Source organism: Bombus vosnesenskii, unplaced genomic scaffold, assembly GCF_011952255.1.
Source record: "Bombus vosnesenskii isolate JDL3184/JDL3185 unplaced genomic scaffold, Bvos_JDL3184-5_v1.1 scf7180000013304, whole genome shotgun sequence".
NCBI lineage: Eukaryota > Metazoa > Arthropoda > Insecta > Hymenoptera > Apidae > Bombus > Bombus vosnesenskii.
Genome location: NW_022882953.1, coordinates 1,239,822 through 1,253,860, shown reverse-complemented (window position 1 = coordinate 1,253,860; position 14,039 = coordinate 1,239,822). Strand labels below are relative to the sequence as shown.

General features: G+C 37.4%; 1 protein-coding gene across 3 annotated transcripts in view; it reads right to left on the bottom strand.

Moving 5' to 3' along the window:
* Window positions 1-14,039, bottom strand: part of LOC117234333 — a 113,512-nt gene that overhangs the window by 40,686 nt on the left and 58,787 nt on the right. The window contains exon 1 of one of the 3 annotated variants that reach the window (XM_033495432.1): window positions 1,360-1,651. The exons of the other annotated variants lie outside the window; for them this stretch is intronic. The gene's annotated coding sequence lies outside the window, so the exon portion shown is untranslated. Of the gene's footprint in view, window positions 1-1,359; window positions 1,652-14,039 lie in introns of those variants that run through there. 3 annotated transcript variants of the gene reach the window in all.

Below are 14,039 nucleotides of genomic sequence, written 5' to 3'. Positions count from 1 at the left end.
GATTCGTTGTATATTTCCAAATAATATACGTTGAATAAGTTTGCATTTGAGTAATATATCACTCATCGAATTGACATAATCGTGAACAAACTTGGAATAATTGAAAAAAATTTAATATATCTCAATAACGTACGAGTGATTTATAAACCATTTTTCACATAGTAGATAATATTTTTGGAGAAAGCGATAATCTTCCAAGAAATTCACAGAACTGGATTTTCAAATTTTCATAAGAATACGGTTAAAGCATCTTTGAATATTGAAACGCTGTCAACATACGTGCATTTAAATAACCGTGGCTATACAAAATGAAGACATTTCGGTATTCATACATCAGAATTTCTAAACACATGAACAAGCAAGCACAGTTTATGATATATCCAATATTTGAATGGCTATAAATCATTACGCTCAACCTTCTCGGTTTACGCATAAAAAGCGAAATGAGTCAAACAACCGTTCCCCGGCTCAAAACACATGTTACGAATCAAAATATATGCTTTCGTATCGTGACGATTCTATTCGCACTTGCGTATATCTGATACTACTATTATTCACGATTTATATTAGACAACGGTCATGCAATCGACAGAGTTTGTTCTTTATTATACATATTCATGACTAGATTGCGAATATTTACGCAATTTCATATTTATACATTATGAACATAATAAAAGAAACGGGGCCTAAATGGAGATTTATTTCACTTACTTAATACATGGAATATTTCAATCTTTCTGCATCTTATACGTACTCTGCGAATTTCTACATAAATTGAAATTTTCCATAAATGCATGGACAATATGGATATATTTATAGTCTATTCATGACTAAACTATAGACGTGTATGGAATTTTATATGTTTACATGGTTCAAGAAATGGGAAATATTAGTTGGAATTATTAAACATAGAATATTAAATGTACGACTTTTTGAATATTTTCTATATTTATAATTTGTAGTAACAGAAATTTCTTTCATCTATTAAACGTTCTTTCATCGTTAAACTCACCTACCATTTTTGCATATTACACGTATTCTATAAATTTCTTACATTTAAATTTCCCTTAAGCGCGTAAAATTCCGCAGTGTAATAACAATACCACAAACTATTACGAAACCCCAAAACATTCCTCTTTCTGTCTCCAAACGTATAAGAATCCAGTTGCCAGATATCACTATGTAGAAACGTCTAGGTAACATAGTTCAGGAGAATGCACTTTCTAATCGAAAATCAAAAGCGCGCGACATAAACAAAACCATTCTGAGAACCGTGTTTCGAAGTATCCGTCCCCTGCACAGCGACAAACGAACGACAAACGTACTATGTTTTCTTTTTTGGGCAATATATGTACTCACTGAAAATTCTCGTCTCCAGCGATGGGTCAACCGTGAAAAGTTCGTTCGCTTCGTAGAGATCGTCCTCGCGACAAACGTTCAAACATACGAGGTCTGTTACTAGTACCAGGGAACCGCGTTGCGGCTTCATTTGCATCACTATAGCACGGTATCGATGTCAACGTCTCGGTAAACTTCAAAGTTAAACAGGGAATGTTTCCGTCGTTTCGGTCGCGACACAAGTATTTTCTAGTTTCCCTTTTTTTTCCACTTTTTCCACCGTGTAGTTCTCACGATCCCATTTTCTTTCCTTTTTTTTTTTCTTTTTTTCTTTTCTTCATTCTTCCATTTCAAGCGTTCGATCGTTCCTGGAATCCGTTTAAACTGCTTCAGGTCCGATTTAAATGACAATCACTATGAAATATGCATAAACGTTTATTGTACGGAAGCAGAACACGTGTGGGGATAATTATACGGTGCTTCAGATAGTTAGCGTCATTGTTTCGTCGGTTCTACAGAATTTACGATTAGTTTGTTGCGCTTAGCTATACCTACGCCTTAAGCGTACGTAGCGTAAAATTGTTGTTGCTCTGATGAAAGCACCACGTTAGATTATACCGGTCGAACTTCATTTATTGGAACAAAATTTTGGGCAATGCTCCCGAAGGAAGCACATCTTTAATTTTTGTTCGACGCATTTCCCTTTTTTCCAACAAAATATTCATCATATTATATCATTTTTACGAGCCTATTTTCATCCGATAATTTTTATAAATTCAAACATCTCAAATTTACGTAACTTAACTCGCGAACTCCAATTAATAAGAATTCCATTCATGGAATTCTATTATAATATTTAATTTCTCTCTTATACACGCGCATCCAACATTTTTCAACAAACTCAGAAGTCTTAAACTCGAGTAACTTGATTAATCTGACTAATTGTAAGGCTTCAAACCATATTTTACAGTTTCTTCAATTTTTGCTTCTCCTTTCTACAGCGCATTAATAATTCTCGAATAAATTGTCGATCGGATCGAGCAGCCGAGAGTCGACTTAACGGAATGGAACGTGACTTCATGGGCCTTGAATTATATCTCCCGTTGCAATTTCACGTTCCCGAAGAAATATTCGGTCTAAACACACGTTGGAGAACGCGCGTTTCGCTCATCGCCCTCGGCACGCGCCAAACAAGATGGATCGTACGTGAACGTAGAAAACGGATGAAAAGAAGGATGAGGAAGAGGAATATAATACAGCCGATATGATGTATACGAGGGTAGTTAGCCATGGACGGCGATTTACGTGTTTATCTGGTGAGAATGACGCGTAAGACAGACCGACAAACCGATGAATTACGATATAAATTACCGCCATTTGTCGAAACTATCCGGCTCCATTTGCGGTTCACGGTAACATTATATTTGCTTTCATTACTCGGTCGCTTTGTGTACGACGCTTAATATTTTATCTTAATGAGCAGAGAAAGGTAATTACTTGTGAGAAGAGTGATTATACGAGCTGGTTGAGTTGTTATTTTTAACCCTAGAAGTACTAGGCGTACCGTCATGTGTGTACACTATATAAACGTGTTGGTGATTACAATTAATAAAGTACAATGGGAAAAAATGTATAATTACGTTTTTATTTCAATAACAGTTCAACATGATGTTTTTACGGTAATTACGGAAATAAAAGCACTAAAACTCTTTGATGAGTTAATACAACAAAGTGAGAACATACAGGGTGTTTTGCTCGAAGCAAGTCATCTCATTATCTTTTTTAAATTCTGACGATGCAGAAAACTTTTCGTTCCAAGGTAAACACGTTTTTATGCATAAGTAAATTGTCTTCTGTTGTTCACAATTCTCTCGTGTTTCGCTGCAATCTTGGAAGTCACGTTCGCTGTTAAATACTTCAAAATCACGTTATTACACGTACTCGATCATGTCCAAACATATAAATCGGTATAAACGCGTCTGACAACATTACCAGAAATCCTACCGTAAATCTCCTGTGATCCTCAAATTTTTATATCTCGTACTTGCTCTAATTTGAGCAATCAACAAGGATTTGTAATGGCTTAAGACTTGAGAAGATATTTCATATAAAATTGAAACGAGAAGCTATTCGTCTCGATAACAATTTTTTTTTTTATATTTTGTTCAAACTTGAGACATTTTTCAACGTTAAAGAGATATAATTGACTTTTGAACGACTGAAAGCAAAGTTGACCAGACGGTGAATGTCTGCTACCCAGAAGCGAGCTGCTGCGCCCATTTCCGCTGTCATGTCACCGCCACAAGATCCCAGACGCCAACGAAGAGATCGCATCGGGGATCGATTTATCGAGCGACATCGTCGATCGAGATCGTATCGATCAGTCTGTGATGCGGAAAGAAGGGAACAAGAATTCTAAAAGGACCGATGTCACGGCGATTTTTCAGGTTACGCGTCGCAGAAGAGAAAGAGACGTTTAATCTGCGGTCTCGATCGCCCGTGCTCGAGGCGTGGACATTGTGGACAACCGCGATCCAGATCGCGACGTCGCGTTAATTGACGGGGATTTAGATTAATTGTCGACTAACGAGGATTGCAGATTTATCGGCGATAAATGTCGATGACTTTTTGCTCTTTACTGTTTGATTGGCTTCTTGGACGATTCCAGAACGGGTTTCCCAGTTGTAGGCAATTCGAAATGAGATTGCAGGCTGATAGAACTTCTTGGAACTTTAAATATTACACATGGAATCAAGCCATAGTTAGAAACGAACGATGATAAGTTTGAGACGCGGCAGTGTATGTTCACGGCTATGGTTATAGTCAATACGTTCGTTGTGACGAATTGTCGTCCCAATGAACACGCGAACAATCAAATACAGTGGCTACAAAAGGTGTTTGCACGCCGTTATCTACTATAGCATTTATATATCGATTAATTAATTCCAAGTATATTAAATTTCGTGTCACACAGTATACTACTTTCGTGTGACTATGAAGATTTGATACTGTAAGAATGGGATGTATAGACTCTGACAGGAAAAGATTTCATTAAGAAACAAAAATATGTGCAAATATTTCTGCAGCCACTGTATATAGATTCGGCCTCCGGATGTTTCGCTTAGCAAGACGACACTTTGTCGGAACGCACGTCCTAACCATGTAACCTTAGAGAAAATCTGTCTGATCGTGTCTGCATGCTACGTCTAGACGCTCTTGTTTGACACAGGAAATCCTACGTTCACGCCATAGTTACGGGTAGCAGAGCTACGTTATTCACTCTCGATACAGTCGACAATGCTTGGCACACGGGTGTCGTTGATTTCGACTTTTTAGACCAGTTGCACGGGAACGGGGTCGAGTAATCCCAAGCGGTAGCCGTCCGCCTTATCTGGTAAACTGTGGCAACGACAACGACTCATTGTTGGCGAGGGAACCGCGTGCCCTGTGTTCACATAACAAGGGCCTAGCAACAGTTTCGTGCGATGAAAATAACCGGTCGGTGTGGGACGAATGAATGAATCGTTTCGAAATCGCGGGGGGAGAGATATACCAGATGTTGGACTCTCTCGTGTCACTCTGCTGCTGGATATTCGAAACCTCGTTACCGACTGGCTCAATTAGATTTGTGATCATGGTGTTGCGCGGCTGTAACGAACCGGCCAAGTTAATGTTCCAAGGTAGGTTCGAAGTGTTGTTTCGACTTGTTTATAGAGTGTACTGTGCAGGATGTGATTTTTGTGAATGAGGTTGGATCGAGACAGGTGTCCTAGTGTAGAGTTCCGAGGAAAAGAACTGTTTGTGGGTGTAATAGTAAGCTGAGTGGGTTAGATTGATAATGGAAGATTAAACGTTACGACACGATTAAAGCATCGACGAAAATGAACTCCTGCTGTACGACAAATCTATTTGGATTTAAATCGTCATACATCGTACGTGTATTTAAAAACTGTGGTAATTTAAAACGTGTAATTGAATCCTGTGTTAGAAGAAGATCGTCAAAAAAGGCTTTCAAAGACTAAGAACAGAAAATTACAAAAACAATATTTAACCGCTGTTGCAAATAGTTCCAAGCTTTTCGTTTTTCCTAAGAATCTTGTTCGAGCTGTATGCGTCACTTCTGAAATATATGAGATATATAGATATAATTATATAATGATAAAAATAAAGACATGCGATATAATTCCATGAAACAAGTCACGATATAAAGGATTGGATGGCCAAAACGAGTCTCGTGCGTACGTGTATAGTCACGTAAGGAAACGTTAGAATCTCCATAATACATAATCAATGCACGAGGGACACGCGAACCTACCGCGGCAACCGTTCGATTCACGGTAGCAATCGATAAGGAGTCACGTTTCTGTATTCTTTTTCGCATAATGCAAATTATCGGCACACAAGATCAGACAGGGGCTAATTTAATTACAATTTCACGGATTAACGCCGTCGCGCTTCGATTCCAGATAGCTCGTGTGACGTCGCGTTGGCGACAACGTTTTATCGCTAGATACTCGAATCCGACGTTAATACGAGTCACAAAGCGCGGGTGGTAGTAGAAGAAATATAGCCAGAAGATCGGGCGGCTCCTGGCGTCGATGTTCGCGGCAAGGATTGCATCAGCGCGCCCTTAATCCCATTACGAGTAAGTAATGGCCCCTCGTGCGCCAACCAGAGAACCGTAAAAATGTTGTGTCAGATGCTATCTGACTGGTTGTCGTTTGGTAATTTACCATACGTCCAATCTCGACGAGTTACACATTGGCTAAAGGTCAGCCCGCTTTTACGCTCTTACCCGAGTCGATCGTGGCTTCCGAAGAAGTACCTTCTCTTCTCGGAGCGGTTCAAGTTTGTTAAAGGAGAAGAGAACGAATAGATTAGCGGACGAAGAAAGGAAGGGAGGCCAGTGGAACGGTGGGTATTTATAGGTCGTTCGAATTCTATGGACCTCGAAGGGAACACGACGAGTAATAAGTTCCGTTTAAGTCCGAGCTGGCAGATAACGATCGGAATTTCGCGCCGAGCCTCCGACAGATACCGTGTGTATCCAATCTACTTGTAATTATATGCGACGGAATCTGGTATGTACAAACTGTTTAACGGTAAACGGTCAATTGGTGCAAATAGCCGGGACTGGGAGAACAGCTACTTAACGAAATTGCCAGTGCACTGCTCTGCGTGCTCCTGATTGCGAGGATTGCTTTGAAAGCGCGTGCACGTATTGTGCAGTAACCGACGAACCAGTCCGAGGATATCGTTCGCCGGATATTGCGTACCAACAAGTTCGAAAACCATTTCAATGGGGATGAACGGTACTATACGATTGCTCGACTCAAATTATTTCATAAATATTATGGGAAATTTAGGAGATAACGATGAAACGAAGATATTTATCAATGTATTAAGAGTATTTCTTTTTCATATAAATCTCGACGTGGAAATGAGTTTATATTTCTTTTTTATAAATTATGATCAATAACGAATTACGATCTTGCTGGCATACTTTTCGGAAGAATTCTTCCTTCCCGTATCTTGATAGAAATTTTAATGCATAATTAGTAAGATGGGTTTTATGAAACCATAAAAAATTTTATCTTTGAGGTAATTTGGAAGAAGAAATAGGCAGTTTGGGAGAACAAGCAGTTGCGTAACTCACTGTACCACCCGTTGTAAATTTCCCAATGTTTCTACCTACGTGATAAAACCACCACTATACTAATTACGTCTTACAACGCAACATGTTAAATGTAAGACTAAGTACTCGTAAAAATCGGATATCGTCGATTATCACTTTTTATCTTCGACGATTACGAACGTTCTCGTTGCTTCTTAGTAACATCTGACCGGAACTGAATTTCCATCAAAATCCACACCGACGAAAGTATCCATTCGATCATTGGCGAAAGGAATTCTGGGAAAAAAAACGCATAAAAGCGTAGCGTCGCCAAAAACCAGTCCAGATATATCGCTTCCGGTATAATGAAAAATATCAGGCAAATTAACATGGTCGAGCCGATATTGTTACAGTGATTTATGGTATGTAAAACAGCGTTCTGGCGTTCGAAGAGACGAGAGACGTTCGTCGTCAGTGAAGATGGTCAATGACGTCTGCGCGGAATAGCCATTAAGCCGCGTATACACTGGTCAGACGCAAGTGGTTTATGAACGTTTATGAAACGGTTCAGCCTTTAGAAAGTTATGCACGTGGAAATTGATATATAAATCGCGTATCTAACGTTAACAGATATTCGTCGCGAATGCTTTTTAAAGGCAGATTTCCATTGGTCGGGCAAAACTTTTGTCAATGTTTGCAAACTTTCGCTAACGTTCGATAATGTAAATTTTCTTCGGTAGATAGCGGACATAGAGCGTAAACAATTGTGAACGATCGTGAAAATTTGTATGGCTTTAAAACAATGTTGCTACATTAAAGAAAATTGTGTTGTTCCTTTACGTCCGTAGAAAGTTGAAGAAAATAATAATTTTGAGATCTAACAATGCGCTGAGTTTTAAAATAGCTTCTCTGTAAAAAAGAAGAAAGAAATAGAAAATTTGATTGATCATATTCTGAATGTAATATTTCATTTATCAATGTTTGTTAAAATTTGCCAGATATCTAAATTAAAAAATTCGAACGTTGATGAACGTTACAGTTAATATTTATATTTTGAGTAGCGATATCCGGTGGATACGTGGCTTTAGGTGTTTCACGAGACGATTAAACCCGCATCATTGACCGCCCTCTTATTATCCGCGCCCGGTTTCCTTGGCCCTCTCGCCTTCTCTTCGCCTCCCGCTTTCTACTTGCATAATGCATAAACGGGGTGAAAACACGAGGAAGCTGTAACGGTCTAACGTCATTTTACGCGGTAAAGAGACTGCGAATTTACAAGAAACCAAGCCGACTGCATACCAACGAGCCTGAATCCCAAGAGCTCTCGTTCATTCCGCAATCTCTTCACAGCCTTAATTCCCGGTGGATCTTTCACAAAAACAGGTGCGAACACCAACCAGGGGATTTAAGCGGATACTTACTCTTGTTCAGTTTGGTTTGGTAATTTGGGAACAAGTTTTCGATATATGATTCCATCTTCCAGCGCTAACTTCGAGAGCAATTACGTGCGAGGTTAAATTTGATACACGCAAACTAAACTGGATCCTTTATTAAGTATCATATTCGTGATTGCCTTTAGTTACTATATACAAGATAATATGTATTAGGTTGTCCGAAAAGTGTCTTTCTTTCGCAAACGTGTTTTTTGCAACAGTGCACCTTCGTACAAACGTGAAAATAAGCCTGTGAAATATCGCGGTGTTTATCTCAACAGAACAAAATAGATCGTACGTAATTTGACAAAATAATATAAAACAAAAAACCTTCTGCGTCTATTATTTCATCATAAAACGAAAGAAACTTATCGGACAACCTAATACTTCGATTTTGACATTAACTTACTGACTACTAAAAACCAACCAGATCAACTTCATTTCCTGAAACATTCGATAAACAAAATTGAAAATACGTTCGTGAACAACGTTTAACTTTTCAGGAATCAGATGATTCCCCTCGATAGAGTTGATGAACTTGACTTTCGTATAGCTCGTTTATCGCTGACATATATCACACTGTGCCTTATTCGTATCTTTTTTCTATCACTATATTTCTATTAGAATTAAGTGTAAGCAATTACTTATCATCGAACGATTAAATTTTGAAGATATCCAAGAGACAATCGTAGAACTATGGCCGTCTTAACATTCCAATTACACGGTGCAGGTGCATACCAGAGCCTCCTATTGTCCTGATTTTTTTAGTCACGCTAACACAGGTGTTAGTCGCATTACTCGTCGGATGTGAGGATGCCTTTGATTTGAAAGCAAGGTCTGACGATAATATATGAACTTAGTAATGGTAACGTTGAAAAGATAATGTAGCAAGTTCCATACCAGTTGTTTACAAGTTAACAAAGTGAAACGAAAAGGAAACGTTCGAACGATGGAACGCTTAGTTTCGAATAGTTTCCGCGACGTCGTTCCCAAGATTCTCGGCGTAGATAAAGTTGTAAGGAGCCGTGTTCGCAAAGACACGGCGAATTGTCAGCCGTGTGAAAAAATATTACGGCTGTGTTACGGTCGTTTACGCGGCTTACTGGTTCTCCTCAGTAGCGTAGCACGTCGGAGTTATTCTTGTACGTGGAATAGTTACGAGCCCCTCGGGTTCTCTGCTTAATATGCATGGAAACGCACCGCTACGACCATATGCTTCGTTTACCGCTTCCAATTTCTCATTGTTGCGAGACCACTAACTCACTGCGAGATTTTCTCGTATCTATCGTTGCGTCGGTTTGTGTAATGGTTAAAGCGGCTTGTTAAGTCGTCGACGAAGAAAAAGACGATTATTTCAATGTAGAGTAATAATTACAGGTAATTCAAATAGGTTAGCAACTGTCTTGACAGGCAGCACTATCAATCATGTATATTACTTACGTCTCATTCATACATTAACTCATTATCTGACGACTTATTTTGAAGCAAATGTGTTTGGATCGTTTGAAGAGATCAGTGCAAATGCGCATATGTAAGCGTATGTTTCTCTAATAATGAAATAGCTACGTACAGAAAACGATACGTAACATCCTATTCATCCAAAGGATTTTGTTATGGCTTCAAAGTCTTTACGAACAAGCACTGTTATGCGTTAGCATGTTGAGAAGCGTAAAAGTTTCTCTGTTGGAATTTAAGTTTCCTACAATCAAAGATTTTGTCATTCTTAATAACAGAATTTTTCTCTTACGAATGTCCTTTAATTAATTAAATTTCCCATTCAAATACGCCTTTATTTTAGCTTAGAAACAATTGTCGAAAAATAATCCGCTATTATTTTAAACAAAACACAGAGACGTGTTTATCTTCCGTCGAAAATTGATATAATTTTATTTGCTCCTGGAAGATGATCTGACTAAGATCTCGTATCATCGTATTATGTATAATGTATTTATGTTTGTGTATCTCCAGATACGAGAATTTCACGTGACAGATCTCGTGCAGTCTAGATCTGTCATTTCTACTCAAAGGATATCTAAGGATTAATATCTGTTGACATGATTGCGACTAATTACATATTATCGAGCGACTGAATATCGCGACAGTGGCTCAAAAACGAAGGCTACTGTGAATTCAAATGAAATTGTCCCGAGTAAAATGAAATGTCACGGTAGGCAAATTCGCTTGGAGAGTTACTATTTCATCTATGGCCTCGAGCTCCGTGAGACACGTTAAGCATGCGTGAAAAGGTACTAATAAGACACGCGCTGCTATTTATTTCTGACAGCTATTGTTTAATATTAATACTCTTTCCATTCGTCGTATGCACAAGCTTAGAGGGTCTTGAATTACCATTAATGAATGTTTCTATCGTTCGACACACGAGCAACCTAAGCTATAAGCTACGATAACTATAACGTATGTGTGCAAATAGTGTGTTATGAAATGCCTGTTGTACTTTTATAAAGTATCTTTTATTATACTTTATTATACATCCAAATCAGCCATATTTTATTCTAAATAGCAATTCGTAGTTTTAACGTAGTATGAAGATAATCAGAAATTGAAAGACGAGATCTCTAAACTATTAAAACTAAACTATTATAAAGTGAATTCAACGAAACTCGATTTTATTAAATTTGATTTTTATTCTAAATTACAAGACTGTAAATTACCAGATAAAAATTGTCTAAGAAATTTAAATGTTTCGCTTTTTTTACTTTAGACATTCTAATTCGTAAATAACAAACTCTAACATAATCACACACAAAAAAAAAAGAATGATAATAAAGCAAAAGATTAGATACCTTTGATCAGGAATCTTCTAAAAAATTTTAAATAGCACGAATTCAATCATACACAAGATTATAATCTTTTCAATGATGAGTGACTCGTGCCCTCTAAATACACCAAATTGCTATATTTATCTTCCCCTGTTTAGAATGACTAAGACGATAGTTCTACAATTATCAAGAAACACCTGTCTCTTTGCTTATTTATGTCCTCGTGCAACAAAACTTTCGAGACTAGAAAGGTTATTCAGCTCTGCCCTTTTGGAAGCTTATTATTCACACTTAAGTGACATCTAAAGTGCACGTTATTTTTTGGGACTGTCACGCTTTTATCGGATGATTTCGCGGGGGCCATATCGATCTGACAGTCGCGTAAAAGCTATGTCAGAATGCGATCAGCACCGACTGCCACGGAATCCTAACAAAGTTAGTGGAACCCTCTGTTGCGTAGCGGGAGTCAGCTGCCGCGGCTGGATGACAAATCGTTGCTCGGCCGACCTGACAGCTAACATCCATTGGCCGTTTTACAACTTGATAAATCGCGTCGGTACATGGGGGAGATCTCTGCATTGCGAAACAGTGTACATTAAGCGTACACTTTGAAGTTACTTCTCTATCAGACTTCTATCGATTTTATTCCATTTCTTTCTGAAATTTTTATTTGTTATACCACCTTCATCTTTCTCATTGATTTAAGGTGCATTGACAGTAGGATTATCGACGACATACGTACAAGATTTGTATCCAAGAAAGCCACACGAGAAGCGTGTAAAATGTATCTATATACATAAAAGATATATCTACATATAACACAAAATCAAACATTTATAGTTCACAAAAGATCATTTATGAAGATATTATGAAAAATTATAAATTAGTTATTTCGATCGGTTCGACAGTTTTCGTTGAACAATGTCATTTGACGAGTCTATCAGAACGAAAATTTGTTAGCTCTGCGTAAGCAAATTGGACCATTTATGCCCGCGCAATGAAACATTTTTACTGTTCTAGACTTTCAAAATTCTGAAATATTCATTGATGTCTTTGCTATACTATATCGCCAATTTTGAAGCCAAATGTTTGAAACGTTTTCTCAATGAAATAAAAATTTCGCTGGAAGAAATTGAAGAATGGAATAATTTCCCTCCTATAAATTCAACGGTCTAACTTGTCTATAAAGGGCTGATTCTACTTAATTCGATCCTTGCTAGTCCAACTTATTAATGATTCATATACTCATTTTATTTATGCTCATTAGTTGGTAATGTTTTCCAATTAACGACCAATTAGGATGCGATTGAAAAGTAACGTAGAAAGATGAATTATCGAATGAATGTTGTAACGTGGAATGATTAATGGAATGATAGATTGTTGAGAGGATCGCCTACTCGAAGTAATGGAGAATGTTAGTGGGTCGTTTAATGCTTCGAAAACTTTGTTGTAACGCTGAAGTTGGTTATCGAGTAAACAGTTTATTATATCGTAAATGTCTACTCCTACATTTAATCTCTACCATTTTATAACGTATGTCCCATTGTGAGTAAACCCAGGAGTGGGCCCGATATATATAATAAGATTAATTGCCCATAGAGGTCTTATGTCAAATAGGTGGAACGATGACGAAATTTATCTGACAACAATGAAATTAAAATTCTCGCTCTTAAATAATCAATATCCCAAACTCCTATTTCATAACTTAGTTTATTAATTATTTACTCGTTTCAAAACAAAGAATCAATTCCTATTTGTACAGCTATATGGCAACGCTAAAGATAAACGCTTATCATCGTACATAAGAAGAAGCTTCCTTCCGCAAAGTCCGATTTGCGCGAAAAGCCTACGTTAGGTCATTATGAAAATCACCAGGCCCAATTTCCATAATGGACAAGTTGCATAAATTACTCCAACGTGCTAAATTTATGCTGCTTGATTAAAAATTGAAACGATTCTGATATCCTTACTCTCTAACGATATCAATGCTATTTATACGGGCACGGTATACATAGATACATTGTGCCACTTAGAGCAATTTTGAAGTGAAACAAACTATCAAGGAATGTTAATTTAAATCACGGCTGCTCCACGAAGATCGCTATTATCCTACTCCTTTTAATAGATTACCGTGTCATTTTGTTACGGGCACAGCTTGATTTACGAGAAAATTTGCTTTTTAATATGATAGCTAGAGCAAATTATTTATTAGCATTGGCAATTACGAGGGGTGAAACACTATCCCGCTGGAACCAGTTCCATCGTTCAAAAACGAGAATCTTTTAGTGAATAATTGCGCGCAGGGTTGTACGCTAAAATTAAAACTGGAATTAATTATAATATAATAACCTGATATGAACACACTCGGATGATAAGCGAAATAATAATAAATAGCATGAATAAATATCGCGGTGAGGTACCTATCTCCCATTGATTCGATATTTCACGACCAATTATTAAAGTTATTACGATTCTAATTAGAAATGGCCGTATATGATTATAATTAGCTGTACCAATTACGCGCCAGCTTATCGCACGATTGGAAACCTGCTTGCGAACGCTGATCAAATGTGTCTCGATTCTTCTTAAAGATTAAACATAACGACGTTCAATATTTGTATTATTAAAAAGTAGAAGCAGATCAAATTCAATACAACTTTTATGGATATAACAATATAATTCGGTATTTATGTAGGTAATTCTAATGGCATTCGTTTCTCTTTTTTCAATTTAATTTTATTCCAAACATGCTGTTCCTAGCATGAAAGAAACCTAATAAAATTCTTTTTCTAACATTTTTGCGCCCCCTTTCGCCTTTATAAATTACCATCATTTACATTCTTATTATATTCAAGATTTCCTATTCAAAAAAAA